This window comes from Sciurus vulgaris, assembly GCF_902686455.1.
Source record: "Sciurus vulgaris genome assembly, chromosome: 9".
NCBI classification, from domain to species: Eukaryota; Metazoa; Chordata; class Mammalia; order Rodentia; family Sciuridae; genus Sciurus; species Sciurus vulgaris.
In genome coordinates this window covers 103,733,593-103,755,132 of record NC_136469.1, presented here as the reverse complement: position 1 = coordinate 103,755,132, position 21,540 = coordinate 103,733,593, and the positions used below count along the sequence as shown (strand labels likewise).

General features: G+C 44.2%; 1 protein-coding gene, 1 long non-coding RNA gene and 1 pseudogene across 4 annotated transcripts in view; 1 reads left to right on the top strand and 2 right to left on the bottom strand.

Moving 5' to 3' along the window:
• The window catches only part of LNX1 (ligand of numb-protein X 1), a 159,407-nt gene extending 137,935 nt beyond the window's left edge, over nt 1–21,472 (bottom strand). For both annotated transcript variants that reach the window (XM_079154035.1, XM_079154033.1), the window contains exon 1: nt 21,122–21,472. The gene's annotated coding sequence lies outside the window, so the exon portion shown is untranslated. The remainder of the gene's footprint in view (nt 1–21,121) is intronic.
• Nucleotides 1–21,540, bottom strand: part of LOC306669896 (DGAT1/2-independent enzyme synthesizing storage lipids-like) — a 497,646-nt pseudogene that overhangs the window by 454,043 nt on the left and 22,063 nt on the right. The window lies entirely within an intron of this gene.
• On the top strand, nt 1,153–13,609 carry LOC306669899. Its single transcript, XR_013766236.1, has 3 exons — nt 1,153–1,714; nt 2,737–2,940; nt 12,635–13,609. It is a non-coding gene; the product is annotated as an uncharacterized lncRNA (long non-coding RNA).

Below are 21,540 nucleotides of genomic sequence, written 5' to 3'. Positions count from 1 at the left end.
AAAATTAGGGGGTAGCCAAGATAGAAAATCTTCTCTTCCCGTTCAAATGTCATTTCTTTGCTTTTTTTTTTTTTTTTTGGCATAAATAGGTAAATCAAAGAAAAGAAGCTGTTCTTCGGCTATTTTGTGATCCAAAGAAATCTCCTAAGTTCCTTAGGGGCTTCAGAAAAGTGCTTTCTAATCATAAAAACCAAAGACTTGAGAATTAAGTTTACTTTTGAAATCTAATAAAAATACCATGCACCCATCTTTGGCATGAGTCTGGAATGGAAATGGATGGTAGATTACAGCAAGACCTCTGGGGAAACATATTCCTCATATTTCTTTGACAACACGGGAGTGGGACATGGTGGGGTGGGGGCTCCTCCTGTTCCCTTCAGCTGTATTTGCCCCAGATACACTCACTGGGGTTCGGTGGGGCTGTGGCTCAGGACACTTGCTGCTCTTCCCAGTCTTTGTCTCTCAGGCTAGTGGTGTCCTCGAGAGAAGGAGAACTTAGCTAGCATGAGAAGACTTCCCTGATGGTGGATAAGACCAGGTCTGCCACGTTCCATTGCCGAGGAGTCTGGCCATCCACCGAACTCTCTTTTCATGTCCTTGAAGGTACAGGGTGGTCAGTAGTCATCATCCTTCCTGGTGGATGTAAATAGCTCACTAACATAAAAGAAAAGTCCACTCAAGTGTTGGTAAATAGATTTGAGTAGTCCTGTTGAAAATTTCACTTTTTCCCCAGGTAACTTGGACAGACTTCCACATCATTTCCATGAGAATTGCTGCTAATGGTCGGAGAATTTTTTTTTTAATCAACTAATTGTTGAATAAGAGCACACCTTTTCTGTGCGCAGTCAGCCCTGAGTCAGCCCTCTGGGTGCCACCATCTGTATACATTGAAGGCTCTGAGCCTCGTCAGATCCTTGAAGGCTCCCTTTTCTATCACTGCTCTTCAGCAGAACTCTAAAAGTACTTGGTGCAGGGCCCCTAGACCCTTGCCCTTAGCCAGGCCTCCGTTGGCACTCTTTCCACGAAGATTCCAGAATGACGGTGCAGTGGCAGGGCTCGGCTCTGGGTCAAGTGGAGCCAGGGTTCATATCATTGCGACTTTGGAGTCTGTGAGGGAACTGCATGCAGGAGCAGCCAGAGGCAACCCAGGGCATCCCTTTACAACCCTCCAGCCGCAGAGGCCGCTTCAGGTTTCAAGTTGGAGAGCAAGTGAAATTCACTAGAAACCAAATCAGCTCTAGAATTTCTATTAGGCGAAGCTTGGAGGCAGCCATGGGTGGGAAGGTTGGGGGTGTGGAGTCCGTCCTTTCGACTGTCCTCGAGGCAGGGCACACGGGGCAGGACGTTCACCTGGGCCAATAAGGGGGCTCCTTGAGGTGAGAGGGGCGTCTCCCGCCTCCTGCCCAGACACCCCTCCACGCATCCGGAACTGGAAACAGGACGGAGAGCTGTGCCTGGAAGCCAGAACCAGGGTGGCAAAGTCCTTCCAACCAAGGAACAGACTGAGTTTGGGTTGACTCTCCCAGAGGGCCAGGCTTCCAGTGCTTAAAGTTCGCTCTGGCTCCTTCTACCCTCGCTTTGACCGCACCGTCTGCCTTCCAGACGGCTTGCCCAATGCTTGTCTGCAGCACCAGCCACTGCCCTGCCTGGAGCTGATCGAAACCACCAGCAAAGCCATTTGCCTCAGAGATGGGGCAACAGCGCTGAACTGGAGGTACGGGAGAGGCTCAGATCTGGGGCGTGGGAGAAAAGACATTGCTTCTCAGTGTTTGCTCAGTCTTTGGGGTGGTGGAGGTGGGGGTGTGGTTGGCCTGCAAATCATCTCAGCAGATGTCACCTGGAAGACACTAGGCCAGCATCCTGGCTTGATAGAGCCTTCCATTTGTTTTTAAATATTATGGACACACCTCAGAGTTTAAGATGGATGATCCTATTTAAAAAAATGAAGGTCCTCTGTGTGAATACACAATAAAGACCACAAATACATCTATTTTTCTTGTTCCTCCAAAATACTATTCCACTGAAAAACCAAAATCTATACAATGTACCTAGATTGTTTCTTCTATTTCATTGGTGTATACACACACACACACACACACACGCACACACACAAATTAAGCATCCTTGGAAATATTAGTATTTTCCCATGAAAAGTTTCTTGGTTAAAAACATGGTCAATGTTGTACAGTTTTTCCCTTTATCCTATGCTACACAGTATTTGAGGAGCTTCTGCTTAAAACAGAGGCTTTTAAATTAAAAACAAGGCACAAAAACATCTTGTCACTCAGAACTGGGTGCTTATACAGTCAATCTTCATTATTTGTGGATTTCATAGTTGTGAGCTTGACTATTCCATAAAATTTAATCATGACTACCAAAATCAATATTCATGGTGATTTTGTGGTCATTTGGGGACATGCCCAGAGCTGCAAAAATTTGAATCACCAGATGCATACATTGCAGCTGAGGTTGAACTAGATGCCGTCTGCTTTCTTGTTTCAACAAGTTCCCTTTTGTCAGTCTATGTAGAACTACATTTTCACATTTTTGTGCTTTCTGTCCATGATGACATCACCTGTTACCCCTTCCCCCAGTCACTTCTTTTTCTTCTTCTCCTTCTCCTCCTTCTCCTCCTCCTCCTCCTTCTTCTTCTTTTGTATTGTTGGGGACTGAATCCAGGGATGCTCTGCCACTGAGCTACATCCCCAGCCCTTTTTCTTTTTCATTTGGAGACAGGATCTTGTGAAGTTGCTAAGGGTCTCACTAAATTGCTGAGGCTGGCCTTGAACTTGCGATCCTCCTGTCTCAACCTCCTGAGTCACTGGAATTACAGGTGTGTACCACAGCACCCGTGTGGTCACTTGTGCTGAAGAGCTGTCTAGTGTCCTCAAGTACAAGAAGTCTGTGAAGGGCCTCACAGGGCAAATACATATATATCAGGTAAGCTTCATTCAGATATGAGGTAGAGTGCTATTGGGTATTTGATGTTAGGGAGCCAAGAATATACATTAAATAAGCTGTTTTTAATTAAACACATAAAACAAGGTTATATATTGGATAGTTGATGAAAATGTGACCAGAGACTCACAGTAAGTGAACCCTGTATCTCTCCTAGGAACAATGGTTCAGAATTTGATAATTTAGTGTTCACAGAGACATAAGAGAACTTGAGTATCAAGAATTTACTGAGGGCTGGGGAGATAGCTTAGTCAGAAGAGTGCTTGCCTTGCAAGCACAAGGCCCTGGGTTCGATCCCCAGCACCAAAAAAGAAAAAAAAAAAAAAAATACTGAGTCACGTATGTGACTACATCATGTACATCATGTGTGACCACATCATGTACAACTACAAGAATGGGAAGTTACACTCCTTGTATATATGACATGTCAACATACTGTTATTTATAGCTAAACAAGAACAAATAATCAATTAAAAAAAAGAAATAAATAACAAAGAATTTCCTGGGTCAGCCTTAGAAGTGGAGCAGGGGAATGAAAATAAGGCATAAAAACTCCCAGGTTGGGGCAGGTCTACTCGCTTGCAGAAGCCAGCTTGGGGAGACCAGTCCAGGTGAGCCTACAGGGTACTAGCCAGAACTTTGCAGGGGTTCCCCTGGCCAGAGCGTGGTCCCATGGACTGGGTGGATCTGGGATGTGTGTGTGCTGGACATGATGGAGGGGGGCATAGGGTTAGGGAATTGAGGGCTGCAACTTCTTGGAGACGATTTTAGCAGCCGATGCTCCTCTTTCTGGCCTCCTGTGCGGTGAGGGTGATGGATGGTTCTTCTAATCAATCAAAGCTTGACTTGAAAGGAGGACAGGTGGGCCACTGAGGGAAAAGGGTGGTCCTGGGGCATGTCTAGGGATGCATTATCACAGGACCTTGCTGAGTGTCAGGGTGCCACCTGACATTGTCTGCTGCGATGGCTGAGGCTTCAGAACTGACCTAGGCACTCAGCGAGGGACTTCTCGTGACCATCAGAACAGGGGTTCCTTCTGCTCTGGGTTCCCACACTTCCTCTCCTTCACAGTCTGAGGCTGGCAGCACGTGTGCAGAGGATGTGGTTACCATGCCCAGCTCTCCTCTGCTGGCCCATTGCATCTGTACCCCTCTGGCTGCAAGTGCAGCTGCGTATGACTTACAGCCACTGCCTTCTCCCAAACGGGTGCTCCTCTGAGGTGTCACTCCCATCCCTGTCCCTCTCCACCTTGGCCAAAAGGGACAGCCCACAGGCAATGACTGACTGACATTACAGAAGTCTGCTCCCTTGTCTCAAAGCAGGACAGATTCTCAGGTGCAGTTCACACCTCCCCTGGGGGTCAGGCTAAAGGTGGAGTGGCAACAGCTATCTCCTTGCTTAGAATTGTCCCTACTCTGTCCTGCTTCCATCACACCCTTTATCCTGAGAGCATTTCCCCAAGAAACCCTTTGTACAAGAATCCTTATCTCAGGCTCCATTTCTAGATAACCTGTCCTAAGATAAGTGGGTGATAGGGAGGGAGGGGCAGAAAGAATATGAACTTTGAAATCAAATAGGTCTGAGTTCAGTCCCAACTTCGTCAGTGATTAGCTGCAGGAATGGAAGAAGTTAGATGGATTCCGTGAGCCTTCATTTCTGCCTCCACATATCTGCAGAATGAGCACACAGCCCTTGCAATGATGGCGTGATGCCCACATTGCATGCAACAAGAAACGGATGTGGAAACGCATGGCATGGGATAGGGCTGCAGTGACGTCACCCTGCCCTGCTTCCTGGAACCTCGACACCACCTCCCTCCACAACTCCCTCGGGTCCCCCATGCACAATGATTTTTGTGCTCTCGCCATGTCCTCTTGTTTCCCTTGCTAGCTCCTTTTCCCAGGATTTCTTCACCTAATTTTTTTCTGCAGTGCTTTTCATTTCCTTCGCCATGATGAGCTAAGAAAAACGCACGGCAGTACCCAGGAGCGTGGCTCCTCGTTCTGTGGGCGAAGCACAGGGAAGCTCCGTGAGGTTATCGGTTTTTGTCAGCTCAGCAAAGTTAGGTTGGGCTCATTTTTGTCAGCAGGACTCAGGGGGCTGGTTTGTGGCTTTTCTTGAAATAGTGTTTAGCCAGGAAAAGAGATATGCTATTTTCCTCACAAGATGAAAATCAAGGCCATTAAAAACCAATCATAGTAGTGCTTGACCTAAGAGCCCTCATCAATCTTCCTCCTCTGAGCCAAATGGCAGCCCAGAAGGGAGCTGATCCCCACAGGCAGGACATGAGACAAGAGTTTACAGACTCGGCCATAAACTGGTGGTGGACCGTGAGGAGATTGCATCACTTCCTCGAGGTCCAGTTTCTCTATCACCAGAAAGGCACGACAGTGAAATATGTGCCAGCTACTCCACAAGGGACCTGCTAGGATTCATAAAGGCTTACTTGGGAGGCCCCGGAATCCAGTGCAGAAACTGGGAACAATACATCTTGACACTGATATTCTTGTTACTGACACTCTGGAACCATTGTAAATCCACTCACCAGGTCATCGAGTATATGGTGCGCATGTCCTCCACGGTGACACCATGGAAAGGGTGGGGAATCCGAAAGGCACACATTAGCCTTGTGCACCCATAGTCAGCCACTCAACTGGATTTTTGTTCCAAATATTTTAATCCCAAGCCCAGTAGAACAGGCTGAGACAACTAGCACTGTCCATCTCAGCTTTCCAGTCTTTTGGCACTGATACCCTGCCTTTACTGGAGAGCTCCTCCTTCACCCCTGGCCCTAGCACCGCTGCCAGGTGTGGCATTGGCCAACCCACTCACCACCTTCCGTGCTAGAAGGTGGGTGCAGGACCCGGCCTCAGTGGACCAGAGTCCATTTCTCCCTGGTCACGGGACGGATTGACTCAGTCAATGATTCCTTCCCCCGCATGTTTGAGCCCTCTGTCTTGTAACCAAGAGGTTAGGATCATTTCTGTCACATGGGTGGGGATGGGAAAAATGATTCCAATTCCCTCGAAAGCAGAATAGTGCAGTGACCAGATCCAGAGAGAGAGAGAGAGAGAGAGAGAGAGAGAGGGAGAGAGAGAAAGAGAGAGAACCAGCCTTGCTGGAACCACATCCCCTCCTATGAACTTCCCCGTTTTGTGAGCAACAACATCCCTCTATTTCTTTAGTTAGTTTGAATCAGAGTTGCCTCACATCACTATAATGTTTAAAAGAATCTCATTTAAAAAATATCAATTTCCATTTAGATGAATGTTCTCCTTCCTTACACTTCTTATAGTAAAGAATATTTGCCATTTAAATAGAATGAGTCTATTCAGCATTAATATATGGTAATTATTCAATATTATCACAAAGAGAAATAGGACTGATATCTTGTTGTAAGTTATTTATCATTTAATGTAAAAATGGTACTGGGAAGTAGGGGCATGATTTGATACGTGTTCTGTCAACTCATCTTAAAAAGTCATCTTTTTTGAGGGGAGGTACTGGGGATTGAACTCAAGGACACTTGACCACTGAGCCACATCCCCAGCCCTATTTTGTATTTTATTTAGAGACAGGGTCTCACTGAGTTGCTTAGGGCCTCACTTTTGCTGAGGCTGGCTTTGAACTTGTGATCCTCCTGCCTCAGCCTCCTGAGTCACTGGGATTACAGGCATGCACCACTGCACCTGGCCTTAAAAAGCCATCTTATATTCAAAACATTGAAAGCATCCAAGAGATTGAAAAGGACCAAGTACTCATCTTAAGTCTTGGGTATCTCAGGGTTTAGCCTAGTACTTTTCATATCAAGGAGATTGTGTGTGTGTAATTCAAATTTGTATTTTCTCACATCTGTTTTACATGCATATATATACATATATCTCCTTCTGGTCCTAACTGCAGAGGTGGGAAGATCTATCAAGCTGTAAATATTTACTGAATGTGCATAAAACAGCAGTGTGGTCTGATGTGGCGCAGGATGGGGAACCAGGAGTATTAGACTCTGGCTGCATCACTCATTCCTGGTGTGACCTTGGGCCGGTCAACTAAGTATCATTTACGTAAAGGAGATACTAATCGTTACTGGCCAGCACTCCAAAAGTAATAACCGCTGAGAACAATGCCTGCTATTCAGAGTGGAAATCAAAGAGGAATCTGGCAGAGGCCGCACATCTATTACTTTATCTTTCTTTTTCTTTTCTTTTTAAGCCGAGGGAGTGGCACAGCTGAAGGGATGCAGCATCCTCGCCTGGCTTCGGGAAAACAAGGCTTGATTGTCTCAAACACATGAGCTCACAGCTGCTGCCTATGCAGGTCCCTGTGGTTAAGACACAACGTGACCACAGCAGCCAGGTTTAGAAATGTCCCTCAGAGAAGATCACAGGAGAAATGATGGCAAGGGAATCATGATGGCATTTGAGACTCTAGTTAGATCTTCCGGTCACTTAGAATGCAAATCGGGGCTAGGGCTGTTGCTCAGTGGTGTACCAATTGCTGGTCTTACAAGAGGCCCTGGGTTTCATTCCCAGCACTCAAAAAAAAAGAAGAAAAAGAAAAGGAAAAAAAGACAGCTTTGAGCCAGAAGGACTTAGTGTTAAGTTGATTTTGTCTTTATCTTGTGATCTTTAAGCAATTCATTTCACCTTTGAGTATCAGGTTGTATAACTGTAAAATAATGATAATACTACCCATACTTAGGTGTGTTGAAGCCGTTACACAAAATGACCAAGAGGCACCTGATAAACTCTGATTTTCCCTCCCCTCCAATTTGCCCTCTTCCTTGGAGAGTCATTTGACACAGGACAGCAGATAGAGCCACCTCCATACCTTCCTCTCTGAGCAAACCCGCAGTAGCCTTCGGTCCTGCACGCCCCGGGAGCCCTCTGTCACGGGTCTCCATTAGACTCTGGGAGCATTTCTTGGTTCTATTTTATTTCTTTCCGTTAAGGAACAAACAACCACACACCAGGAAACATGTCTCCTGTAGCTGAAACATGGTTTGGAGTGAAGGCATTGTAAGCTTTTTCTCCTACATGGAACCCAGGTGCCCACTCTTCACCCCAAAGAAGCTGCAGCAGCCACCACTGAGGTGAGGGTTTTGGGATCACAGACGGAAGATTCTTGAGCTGTGTTAATCAGTTAGGATTGGATAATTTTCCTAGTTATTTAACTTTCCTTTACCGCTGCCAGGACAGGATATGGGTGAAAGCAGTTCAATAAGAGGAATTCCAATTTGTACTGACAAAGAATCTCATAATGTAAATAAGAGAATCCCAGGAACTAAACCATGTGCCACCTCATGGTCACAGGACCCTAGGCGTGGAAAAAGGACAGCCCTGGTCCCCAAAAATTTGTAGTTTCTTTTTTCTAAGTTATGGTTTTCAAACTGCTTTAGAAATTTCTTTCCAATGACCAACATTTTATGACCCACTAAAATAATTTGTTTGTGCCAGCCATCGCCTGAAAAACCTATAATCTGAGTCAGCAGGAGCCAGGGCACTGCCCTTGTGAAATTGGCTGAAAAACTTGAAAGTGAAAGAGTGATCTACCCAGACAAAAGTACATACTCATAAATAATAATTCCCGCATTTGCAAGTGTTTTGCACTATACGTTTCTTTTTGCATGTGGTTTACTTTTTCATGCCAACCCTGCAAGCTGCAGCATTGTTCAATCCTCACGCAGCCTGAGGGAGGCATGGCTAGTACTGTATTTCATCACTTCTAGGAGGCCAAAGGGTGGGCTGTGCACCCTTATTTAATGTACCACCCAGAAAGAAAACAAAATGCTGTCATTGAAACTACAATGCATCACCAATTGCAAAACAAAACAAAAACCCTACACGGTTTCAGAGATGTTAAAATGTAAAATAATGAGTGGCTTAGAATTGATGGGATACAGACTTTCCCCTTTGCAGATGAGGCCATTTATGCTGTGCTCAAGGTCAGGCGCTGATGGAGTCTAGACCACCACTCAAACGCAGACTTTCTGACTTCCTCCCAGATGGATTCCCCTCAACCAGACCTAGCAATTTTGAGGGCAATCTTGGGAGCAAGACAGAAAATTCCTGTCACATATTCTTCAAACTAACACTTTAGAGGAAATGATTTTTCACTGAGACATGGCAGCCATCCTGGTAATGACTTTAATAAGACAGGACAAGCTATTTTCAAAGGGAAAAATAAATAACCACCTGCCTCCTATCTTCATACTATAGTGCATTAATACAACACGGGTATAATCAATACTTACTTGCAGATTCCATAGGTTAAAATTTGCCTATTCAATAATTCTTGGGGGGGGGGCGGTTATGGGAATTAAATCCAGGGGTGCTCTACCACTGAGCTACATTTCCAGTCATTTTTATTTTTCATTTTGAGATAGGGCCTCACTAAGATGCCCAGGCTGGCCTTAAGCTTGCAATTCTCCTGCCTCAGTCTCCTGAGTGGCTGGGATTATAGGTATGCACCACTGCGCCAGGTAATAAAAATTTAATTTAACCCCAATCAATACTCAAAGTGCTTTTGTGGTAATTTATGGATGAGCTCAGAGCAGTGAAAATTTGACTCTTTTTTCAGAGGGTTCTATTAACAAGAACCCTTTTTGAGGTCTATTTCCTGTCATGTTTTTCTCATTTTTGTGCCTTTTACTCGTGATTTCACTATTTCAAATGGCTCTTCAGCATAGTGCTGAAATGTTGTCTAGGGTTCTTAAACTTACGAAGGTTGTAGGTGTCTTAAGGAGCAAATATTCACATTAGATAAGCTTTCTTCAGGCATGAGTTACAGGGCTGTGGACCTGTGTTCTGTAAGGAAATCCCGAGGAACCACGCCCAACACGGGAAATCACATAAGGGAGTTTATTAAGCAGAATATTCCCTGCAGGGTAAGAGAGAAAATGAGAGGAAAAGAGAAAGAAAGGAAAGAGAAAGGGTGCAGCTAGAGAGAGTGGAAAGCGAGGAGGAGGAAAAGCAAGTGTGTAAGAGAGAGAAAGCAAGAAGGGAAAGATGGCGGTTGAATTCCCCCCCTGGGCTAACAGGGGACCAATAACAGAGAAGGATACTTGTAAGCTGACCGATGAACCAATAGCTAGCCAGGATGTTCACAGATTGACAAGTGTTTGGGAGGCGGGGAAAATGACTGCAACGGAATGGGCGGGGCAGCAGCTTTATACAGTTACATGTTCCATACTAAGGACTTGATCATGTGTATTGAGAAGGCTTCTTCAAACAGAAACACACCTAAGACAAGGCTATGTATTGATCACTTGATGAAAAGCTGGTGACCAGACACTTGCAGCAACTCAGCCTATTTCTCCCTAACCAGAATTGGCTGTGCTGGGGTGCTAAAGTGTCAAAGTCCTATTTCTTTTGTTTCCAGCTTATGAGCGATTCATGTCTCATGACCGCAAACCCAGTGGGGAAGACAAGACAGAGGAATAATCAGGAGTTATATGTATATTCACATACTAAATAGACCAAAAAAAAAAAAAAAAAAAAAAATGGTCCAATGAGAAGGAGACACAGAAATCTGATACGGCAGTGTGGTAGGAATATACATTTTTTACTTTCTTTTGTTACTGTTTCTAAATCTTTGGAGATTTTAGGTGTTAAAAACAAGAGTGTCATGTGAGTTAGCAGCTCTCCAGGAAGCAGGTTTGGGGAAAGCAGTCCAGAGAGTCACAAGGAAGTGGCTGCAAATCTTTGTCCCCCTGCAGTGCCTCTTTGGCTGCAAAACAGGCTGACTTGTTATAGGAGCAGCCTGGAGCTTTGAGTCAACCTTTTAGCCTGCTCTTTGCAAAAACCACAAGAAAAAATGAGAAGGAAGAGGAGGAGTGAGAAAGATGGTCTGTGGCCCTGGCGCTTTCTGCCAAGGACAGAGCACTGGTAAGTGTGTCAACACCCACACACCTCTTTGCTAAATATGTAGGTTCCAAGTGCTTTTGTTTTAAGCCTTGATGTGATATTAACAATAAAGAACCACCAATTTGGGGGGACATCCTGCAACCATAATCCTGGAAAATACACCAGTGTAAGGGGAACTTTGTCAATGGTGAAAACAACCAGTAAGACCGCTATTATAAAAATACTGAACCTTACTGGTGTGCAAAAGCAAACTCCACACACTGTCTTACAGAGGGAGTGGAGGGCCTTGGAAGGTGGATTCTTTCCTTGCGTCCAGTGACTGATTTTCCCCAAACGTGCATTGGCTCGTTCCCATAAGAGTTTTGAAAGCAAATCCAGGTTTCAGGTTTGACTCACATGAGCTACACTTGGATAGTCTTTGTTTTCCCAGTCTGGTCGGCACTCCTTCCGGCCTCCCTCAATCCCTGGCTAGGGCTGAGGCCTGGCTGTTGTTGGGGATGAAAAGGTATTGGAAGCCCTGCTGCTGTAATTGGAGCTTGCACCTGCAGACCCCAGCTTTGAAGGCAGCTCAGCACTGGGTCTGTTCCTTCAGTGAACACTGGGATACTGCACAGTTCTTTGGCTTGAGTGTGCTGGAGGGAATCCAAGTTGCTGGGCCACCTTCTCTGCTCTGGGGGAGTGGGGCCACCCTCTTCACTCTCTAGGAAGGAGGCATCTTAGTTGTGCAAATATATCCAGTGTTTTTTGATCTCATTGCTTTTGGCTCCAAGAAGGGAGCTAGCCAGATAAAAGGTGCCCTTCAGCGACAGTGAGCCGTGGCATAGTAGGGCTCTCAAGAAGCGATGTGTTGTTGATGAGTTTCTCACACTTCCATAACAATTGCCAGACAGTGCTGAGGAGTGATGGCCACAACCCCCAAGTTCAGCCCAAGGAGAGAAAAATGGTGGAATTTCTCAAGTGGACCAAAGTGACTATGCCTCTGTCCCCACTCCTAACACCCAGGGGTCCAACCCAGTGCACATATTTAATATCACAATCCTAATGAATTTTTTCATACATGTATGGTCATGAAATTATCACCACAATCAAGATCAGGAGCGTTTCCATCACCCCCAAAAGTTTCCTCCTGGTCTCTCCACCATATCCCCAGGCAATCACTGATCTGGTTTCTGTAATTCTAAGTTATCTGCATTTTCTAGAATTCTACAAAAGTGGAATCAGACAGTGCACATCCTCTTTTTGGGGTGGCTTCTTTCACTCAGCATGACAATCTGGGGACTCCCTTGTACTGTGTGTGACAACACTCCTTTCCTTTCCACAGTGGAGTACTGTTGCATGGTATGGACACAGCACTGTCACAGTTATTCCGTCACCTTCTAATGGGCACTTGGGTTGTCTCCAGTTTGGGGCTATTATCAATAAAGCTGCTGTGAAAATACATGTATGACTTTGGATAGGTGTAAGTTTTCATTTCTCATGAGTAAATATTTAGGAGTGCAATGTTGGCTCATATTGTAGGTGTACACTGAATTTGTTAAGAAACTGTCAAACATTTTCAAAGTGGTTGTACCATTTTCTTTTCCCAACAGCAGTGCCATTTCCTACAAACCCCGCGACACTTGGTATGGCGAGTCTTTCTTAGTTGTTCTAATAGGCATGCAAAGGTATCTCACTATGGTTTTAATTTGCTTTTCTCTAGTGACTAATAATGTTGAGATCTTTTCCGGAGCCTACTTGTCTGCATATCTTCTTTGGCAAAGAGATTGTTCAAATCTTTTGACTCTGAAATTGGCTTGTTTGTTTTCTCTTTACAGGTTGAGCAGCCCCAATCCAAAAATTCAAAATCTGAAATACTTCAAAATCCAAAATCTTTTAAGTGCCAACATGACACCACAAATGGAAAATTCCACTCTCAACTTCATGTGATGGGTGATTGTCAAAATGCAAGAGTGCTACAAACATCCTATAAAAATTGCCTCCAGGATATGTGTATGAGATGGTAGGCAAAATACTAGTGAATCTATCCCCAAGGTATCTCATTATGCGTATGGAAATATTCCCAAATTAGAAAAAATCCGAAGTTCAAAGTACTCTTGGTCCCAAGAATTTCAGATAAGGGTGCTCAAACTATACTGAGTTTTGGAGAAACCATTGTACATTCTCCCAGGGTTATTTTTTTATTTAAAGAATTATCCTGGAATGGAAAGTATTGCATGGAAAGTCTTTGTGAAATTTTTGGCACTGATCAGAGCACATGGGGCACAATTTGGGAGCCCAGGGCCTTCTAACCCCATATGCTCCCTGTGAGCCTTAATCTGCCTTATAAGATACAAGCAGGGCATGTCCTAAGGCAAGACAGGTTCAGGCCACTTCCACTTCTTACAGCTCATGGGATAGTAACAATGAAAGAAACCTCAAAAGAGAAATATAATATAATATATTTTAAAAGTATATTTGGAACAAATTAGTGATTTTGAACATATGTTTAAAATTCAGCAAGTATATAACATTGGAGATATTTTAGATTTGAGGCCTACTCTGGGGCTGGGATGAAGGGCTCTTCCTGCCATTGACCACCTTATGATAGGCCATGAGAAACCAGCACCAGCTGGGGCCCTTCTCACACAGACTCTGCACCCCTAAAGTGGTATCTGGTGTGGGTACTCTAACCCTTTGTGCTTGGGAGGGTCAGAGGAATGCCATAGGTATGGCTACGGAAGAAAGGACCATCCCCAGAAGGTTCTCAGACTTCCAGTCCAAATGGTAATCTTGACCCTACAGCCCTTTGGACGGACCATGAAGCTCCTGCTAGAGGGAGCTCTGGGTATTCTGGAAGGTCATTGTTACAAACCCTGAGAACTAGTTCTGTGAGGTTGGCTCAAAGGGCATATTTAACCAGAGTAACAGAGAGGTGTGGCGAGGGGGCGGAGGAAGTCTGGGAAGAATTGTAAGTAGCGCAGTCAAAATGTTCTCAGTTTTCGAAAGAGAGAGAGAAACAATACCGGCCTGCCTGGCCCTCAGACAGCTGTGGCATTGTTGCCAACAGGCGGGGAGTGAGCCCAGGGAATCTCCAGAGAGCCAAAAGATAACCCAGGCCAAGGGCTCAACCAGGCAGCACCCAGGACAAAAATAAGGGCAGAAAAATTGACTTCATTCTCTTTGGCCTATGTGTTTTCTCTTGGGCCAGGAGCACATTTGAAAGTGCAGATTTGCTCTGCACCTGGGGACACATGATGTCCTGAACACAGTAGGAATCCAGGGGAGCGGCTTCTTTAGCAACTCTGGAGAGGCTTAGAAGACTTGAGCCATGAGAGAGCTCCCAGGAACATTCTAGAAGGCAGTTGAGATTTCCTGGCCTTTGGTCACCAGCCCAGGCGTGTGGCAGAGTCCTCTCTTATACAGCTGGTGAATGAATAGATTTAGTAATTTCCTTCCTTTATGTGGGTCATTCTCCACACTGTATAGTCATTGGCAATTGTTTCTCCACAGGGCTATTCCAGAAAACAAAGGAGGTTTTCCCTACTTATATCAAAAGATCAAGGGCCACAGAAATGGCTTTTTGGTAATAGGCTAGTGTGAGGGCATGCCACCAAGAACCGCTACTTTCTCCCTAACTAGCTGCATGTGATGGAGCTGGGCATGGTGGTGCATGCCTGTAATCCCAGCAGCTCGGGAGACTGAAGTAGGAGAATCTCGAGTTCAAAGCTAGCCTCAGCAACTTAACAAGATCCTGTCTCAGAAGAAAATATAAAAAGGGCTGGGGATGTGGCTCAGTGGTTAAATACCCCTGGGTTTAATCCCATACCGAGAGAGAGAGAGAGAGAGAGAGAGAGAGAGAGAGAGAGAGAGAGAGAGAGAGAGAGAGAGAGATTGATTTATGGAAGGAAGCTGTTTGAGTGACAGGCACCCTGTCCATTCTTCTAATGCTGCATGAATTGTGAATTGACGTAGCAGGAGTACTGTGTTATCTTGGCCTTTCACACAGCTGCCCACCAGGTTTAGCTTAGGTGAGGTGTGCCCTCATCTCTGATCTGTGGACATTGGAGAGAAAGACTGCCGTTTTCCTTCTCTAGTGCTTATTTTAGTGTCCCACTAAAGGGTTTGAGGAGTGATTGAGATGATGGGACATGCTACACTCCTGCGTGTGTGTCAGTCAGGGTGTTGATCACTGTTTTACTCAGTTCCTTTCGTAAAGTCTGGCACGGTCAATTTCTACTCTCAGTTCAGGAGAGAAGAGCTTTATACCTAAAACAGGGTGGTTTTATTTTTTCTTTTCACCAAATGAAAGTGACATCTCTGCACATGTCTTACTTTTTCTCTAGTTGCCAGGAAGCTCAGTCGAATCTGATGCCCAGCTATACCAATGAAGAAGATGCTTACATCAACCCTGCTGAGTTATTTCCTCTGGTTTTATCACTGTTTTCTTATTTTAATTTGCCCTGCTCCTAATTCAAACTCCTTTTTATATTTGCCATCATTTTATTGCATAACTCACAGACTCCTATTTCCCCAATTGCTGGGCAGATAGTGGTGAATGATTGAAGTGGGTGGGGGTACAGGCATGGTGGGGGCTGGCAATCTGAGAGAGGCCTTCCCTGGATATCCTATTAAGATAACCCTGCCTCCTACCTCATTGTCAGTCTCTATCCCTTAGACCTAATTTACTCATGGCATTTATAATTCCATTTAATTTTCTTATTAATCTATCTGTCTGGTTGCTGTTTCTTTCACCTCTACTATACCCCAGTACCTAGAATAGTGCCGTCACCCAATCTGTTTGCTGAGTGCTTGAATGAGTGAATGAATGTGAGGCCAGTGGGGTCAGATTTTCCTGTTTTAAAAGAATTTGAAATTTAGATTTTTATATGAAATTTTCTAAACTCTTTGTAGATGTTTAGAGACTAACAGAAGAAAAAAATTAAAATTCTGTGCTGGCCAGAAATGGGCCATGCTAGTGTGTGGCCTTGGTTCTCCTTTCTGTTCTCCAGTTGTGGCCTCAGTTCCTTTGTGGAATGAAGTGATATACAAACAAATGAAAACACACATCTGGTGTATGCTTTGCAAAGCTCTGTCACCCACCATTAATTTTTTTAACTTATTATTTCATTATTGTTCTAATTTACCATGAGTAAATTAAGATGCCTCACATGGAGATGAAGTGAACATGTGTGTTTAGAGGTAGAGAAAGCTCAAAAGCTCAAAAGACTAGGAATGGAACCACCATATGACCCGGCTATACCACTCCTTGGTGTTTATCCAAAAGAACTAGTCAGCATACTATAGTGAAACATGTATACCCATGTCTTTAGCTGCCCAATCCCAATAGCCAAGTTATGGAACCAACCCAGATGCCCATCAAAGGATGAATGGATAAAGAAAATGAGGTGTGAATGTACACAATGGAGTTTTACTCAGCCATAAAACAGAATGAAATGATGTCCTTTTCCAATAGATGGATAGAATCGGAGAATAGTGTGTTAAGTGAGTCAGACTTAAAAAGTCAAGGGTTGTCTGTTGTTTCTCATATATAGAAACTAGAGAGAAAATGGGGGAAAAAGAATCTTCACAGAAAGAGAAAGGAGACAAGAAGAGGATGGGGCAGGGGGTAGGAGGAGGAAGGAAAGCAGAGGTACTGGAAATGAAATGGACCAAATTATGTGACGTGTTCAAGTCACAAGGAATCCCACTGCTTTGTGTGATTATCATACACCAACAAAAATGAAAGAGGTGCAGGAAGCTTTATGAGTCAGGAAGGCCTGGGACTGGACTGCTGGCCAGGCAAGTTACCTGGAGGGGAAAGGGTCCTGGCTCCATCTCCTCTCTTCTTCCTGGACCGAGTTTAGGCAGATGCTCTACCACCTGTGACTGTGCCCTCAAATTCCATTTCAGCTTGGGCTGGTCTATTTCTATAACCCGTCATGTAGATCTGGGCTGTCAGGCCCCAGTTCTTCCATATACCTCGGGCTCACCGAACACCCATAAGAACCACAGCCTGAAATATTTCAGTAGCACGCTTATGTGCGCTCACACCCACGCTGAAAAAACAAGCCTGTTGTATAGCATGTCTTCATTTCTGTGCCTTCCATAGGATGCTGACCTTAGGTGTGTTAGGAGGCCATCTCCTTGTATAGTTCATTGGTGGAGTTGTCTGGTCTTTGTGATTTAATAGAGTGCCTTAGCTAATCTTTAAAGGAAGCTTGACCAAGTTCTGTTCAAGACTTCAATATATGTATCTATCTATCTATCTATATATATATTTCCTTTGAAGAGCCTTAAAATAAAATTGAAGTATTATGATTCAGTTTTCCACCATTTCTAGGAAGCACTGAGATGTGGAAATTTTCTTTATGAACCCTAGGACTCTTTTTCCTTCTACAGTTCAATCATCTTCCCCTAAATCATTGGTCCACCTTCTTAATAAACAAACAAACATCAACAACAAAAAGCAACCCAGTCCAACTCATTGCCATTTTTAAATTATGGTAAAATACTTATAACATGAAATTTACCATCTTAATCATTTTTAAGTGTGCTGTCAGTAGTTATGTGTATTTACATTGTGGTACAACCATCACCTCTGTCTCCAGAACTCTTTCCAGTTTGCAAAACAGAAACCCTGTTCCCATTAAATAATAACTCCCCATTCCCCCACCTGGCCCTTACCACATTCTGTCTCTGTGAATCTGACTACTCTAGTACCTCATGTAAGTGGAATCATGTGACATTTGTCCTGTTGCAATTGATTTTATTTTGCTTAACACAATGTCCTCAAATTTCTTCCAACTTAAGGCAAGTGTCAGAATTTCCCCTCTCTTTTAAGGTTGCATAGCATCCTATTGCATGTATATAACATGTTGTGTTTATCCCTTCATCTGTCAGTGGGCACCTTTTTTTTCACCTTTAAGTTATTATGAATAATGCTGCTGTGAACATGGATATACAAACATCAGTCTGAGTTCCCACTTTCAAATCTTTGGGGTACATACTAAGAAGTGGGATTGCTGTGTCATATGACAATTCTGCTTTTAGTTTTTTGATGAACTGCCCTGCTGTTTTCCCCAATAGCTGCATCAATATACATTCCCATCAACTGTGCACAGGGGTTCTAATTTCTCCACATCCTTGACAACACTTTAGTTAGTTTCTTTTAACCATAACTGTCCTAATGAGTGTGAGTAGGCTTTGATTTGCATTTACATAATGATTAGTTATGTTGAGCATCCTTTCATGGAGGTCTTGCTCATTTGTGTATCTTCTTTGGAGAAATGCCTCTGCAAGTCTTGTGCCCATTTCTAAATTGTTTTTGCTCTTGTTGAATTCTAGGAGTTCTTTATATATGCTGGATATTGATCGCTTATCAGATATTTGATTTGTAAATATTTTTTCCCACACTGGTTTGCCTTTTCACTCTGTTGATTGTATCTTTAGATGCACAGATGTTTTTAATTTTGGTATATCGTTGGCATTTTTCATCTTTTTGGCTCCTCTGGTTCTCAGGGATTTGGACCATAAGGAAGAGAGGACTGCCTCACAGCTTCAATAGCAGGGGCCAAAAGGCCATTGCTAGAAGACCACCATGGCCTACTGAAAATAGACTGTTAGAACAATTTCAAGAATTACCTGATGCCTCATCCTTTCATTGAGCTTCAGGATGAGTCCCCTTAAGCTTCAGGGTAGCCTTGGTTATTATTGGGTTGTCAGGAAGATCATAACCATTACTATTGGTCCAGAACTCACTGAGTGCACACAAATACTACCCCTAACAATGGGAAACCAATAGAAGAGAGGTCTCTGAGCATGCAGGGCAACACTGGGACCTCTCATGGCCAAAATGATGAAAAGGTTATGATACCCCCTTTCCCCAAAATGTATCAAAGAAAAACAAGAAGTCATAAAATGAGTCTAAACATTTCTGATTTCTCAAAAGATAATGACTTCAGTTTCTTTTGAAATGCCAAAAATCAATTCTTTTAATTTTCTTTCTTTTAAATAATTTGTTTTTTTTAAATTATTTTTACTGCTCCTGCTTTGCTAGTGCCCTAATCCCTTTTTGATCCACCTATTGGAAAATCATATTAATATCTAAAAAAATTGGTCTATGATTCATATGCTGTTCATTTCTGTGTGTACCAGGTAAAAGAACTAATTTAATCAGGTCAGTCCCATGAGGTCACCACTGTCACAGCCCCCCAATTTTACGGTGAAGGAAACTGCACCACAGAGCATTAACTTGCCTAAGATCAAGGAGCTAGTAATAAGTCATGGAACCCAGGATTGAAATCAGAAAACTCGACTGTAGAGCCTCTTGACCTAAATAAACTCTATGCTGCGGGCTTTGGCTTGCTGTGCCTGGCCCACCTCGACCAACATGCCTGTCCAGCTCGCCTCTGACCCTGGCACCACCGACACTGGTGGGATTCACCACCCATTTCTCCCTTCTGCCCTTCACCCCACTCCCTTTGCCTCCCTCCGGCCCTTCCTTCCCTGTCAATTCCTGCCCATCCAGGATTCCCCTTGGGCATCTCATCTCTCCCATGGCATCTGGGTTAGGTGCCCTTCCCTGGCAAGACAGTTCTCATTGCTCTTGGCCATGTGGAATTGTCACTGACTGCTTGTCTGCTGCCTGGTAGATGGAGTGTCCTTTGAGGGTGGAGACCACAGTTTTAAATCTCTGTATCTAGCTGGCCATGGTGGAGCATGTCTAATCCCAGCAGCTTTGGAGGCTGAGGCAGGAGAATCACAAGTTCAAAGTCAGCCTCAGCAATTTAGTAAGGCCCTGAGTAAGACCCTGTCTAAATAAAATACAAAAAAAGGGGTGCCGTGTGGCTGGGTATGAGGCTTAGTGGTTAAGTGCCCCTAGGTTCAATCACTGGTACAAAAAAAAAAAAAAAAAAAACTCTATGTCTCAACCTAGTGACAAAGACTAGTACCTGGTATCTAGTAAGTGCTTCATTTGTACCTGTTGTTGCATAAAGAAGAGAATGGATGTGATCTGGCAGAAGAGAAATAGGAGCGGAGATTGCATAATTTTTACTCTGAAAATGCAGTTGCTACCCTAAGCAGACCCCGAGCAGCCCATGAGGGCAGTACTAAATGGGGTGGAATAAAGGGCATGAGCCTCAGCCCTCCAGGCCTGGTGCCAGGAACACGTGCCCTACATACCTGGAGAAGACTATTCTGCCCCACAAAACTCAATAATATATATATATATATATATATAATTTAATATATATATACAATATATATAATATATATTGGCTCCAATTAATGTTGAAGAAGGCAGTTCCAACATGGGAAGAAAGAAAAATAGAATGAACTCTGTGATATTGGATTGGACTTGGAAGTACCAGAATGAATTTATGGTTTTCATTACCTGTAGATCACCAAGGAAATAAATATATATGTAAATAGAAAACAAGGCTAGGATTTGAAATCAGATCTACACAGGGCTTCCCGCTGTTTTATGCTGCCTCCCGACACACACTGCCTGCTGTGAAACGTTCCACCTCCTCATGACAAGCTGCCCGAGCCTCCAGCCCAGCTGTCACACACCTAGTGGACCCCCACGCCCGTCGCATCGCTGTGCTGCACACAGCTCGTTGCACAGCTAACTCACATGTTTCCATCAAACAGAAGGGAGGGCTCCTCTTACCTGTGTCCCCAACCTCTCCTTTGGAGCCATGCATGCTCATTGTCTTGCTGTAAATGTTCACTCCACAAACACCCAGGGAGTTATGTTGGTCTGAATTGCTCTCCCTCAATCTACTCTCCTCTCTATGCTACACCCAAGCTTGTAGCTCTCCTTTCAAGAGCCCCCACCAGCCCCGTAGCACTCGTTGGGCATAGAGTTTTCACTGTGATGTAGGACCCAGTGTCAGGGACAGTGTCTCTTTTTGCAACAACAAAAACCTAGTCCTTCTGCAGAAATGAAACAAAATGTGCATGTGAATGTGTTTTGAAAACAGATGAAGAATAATGTTATATAAATCCAATTACCCTTAGTGGGATTGCATACATTTTTACTGATCTGTTTTGCAAGTTAGTTTCCATTTTTTTTTTTTAAGTGAAGAAGATTTCCATGAAATCAGTGTGGAAAAAAATCTGACACAAAAGCACAACCGTCTGACACAAAAGCAGAACGTTTCTAGTGTTCTGAGGAAGGTCCCTGCCTAGGTGTTCCTCAACAACTTGGTGATAGTGTGCATGTGTGTTGGGTAGGGCCAGGGTAAGAGCCTGGGCAGGGGCAAAGTACTCTGAAATTGCATCAGATTCCACCTGGTGGAGGAACCAGGCCATCTTACCTTTGCTGGGTAGTTTTCCAGTTGTGTGAGGCCTTGGGGACAATCCACCTTGGAACTGTGTTTTTCTGGCTCAGCAGCAGCTCAGGAAAATTTCCTTCTCTCTCCTGAGTCCCATCTTCTGGATAGGTATGAAAATCACCCTCCTCAGAGTTCAGTGAGTGCATCCCCTGGCCTAATGCAAGACTTGGGGAGCAGATCCCCAATTCTGAGAGCAACCTGTGGGCATCTTCCAGGGAGAGCACTTCACAGAAAGGCACTTGTTAGCATCAGAGACAAATATGTGCTGGTTTGGATGGACGAAGGCTCCCTTGAACTTCTTCTTTTCTCACCAAAAGCCAGGGTGCTTTGTTCACCTTTCAGGCTGCCAAGTCAGTCCTACCGCGCCCCTGGATGTTGTTTTCCTGCAAGCAATGGGAAAA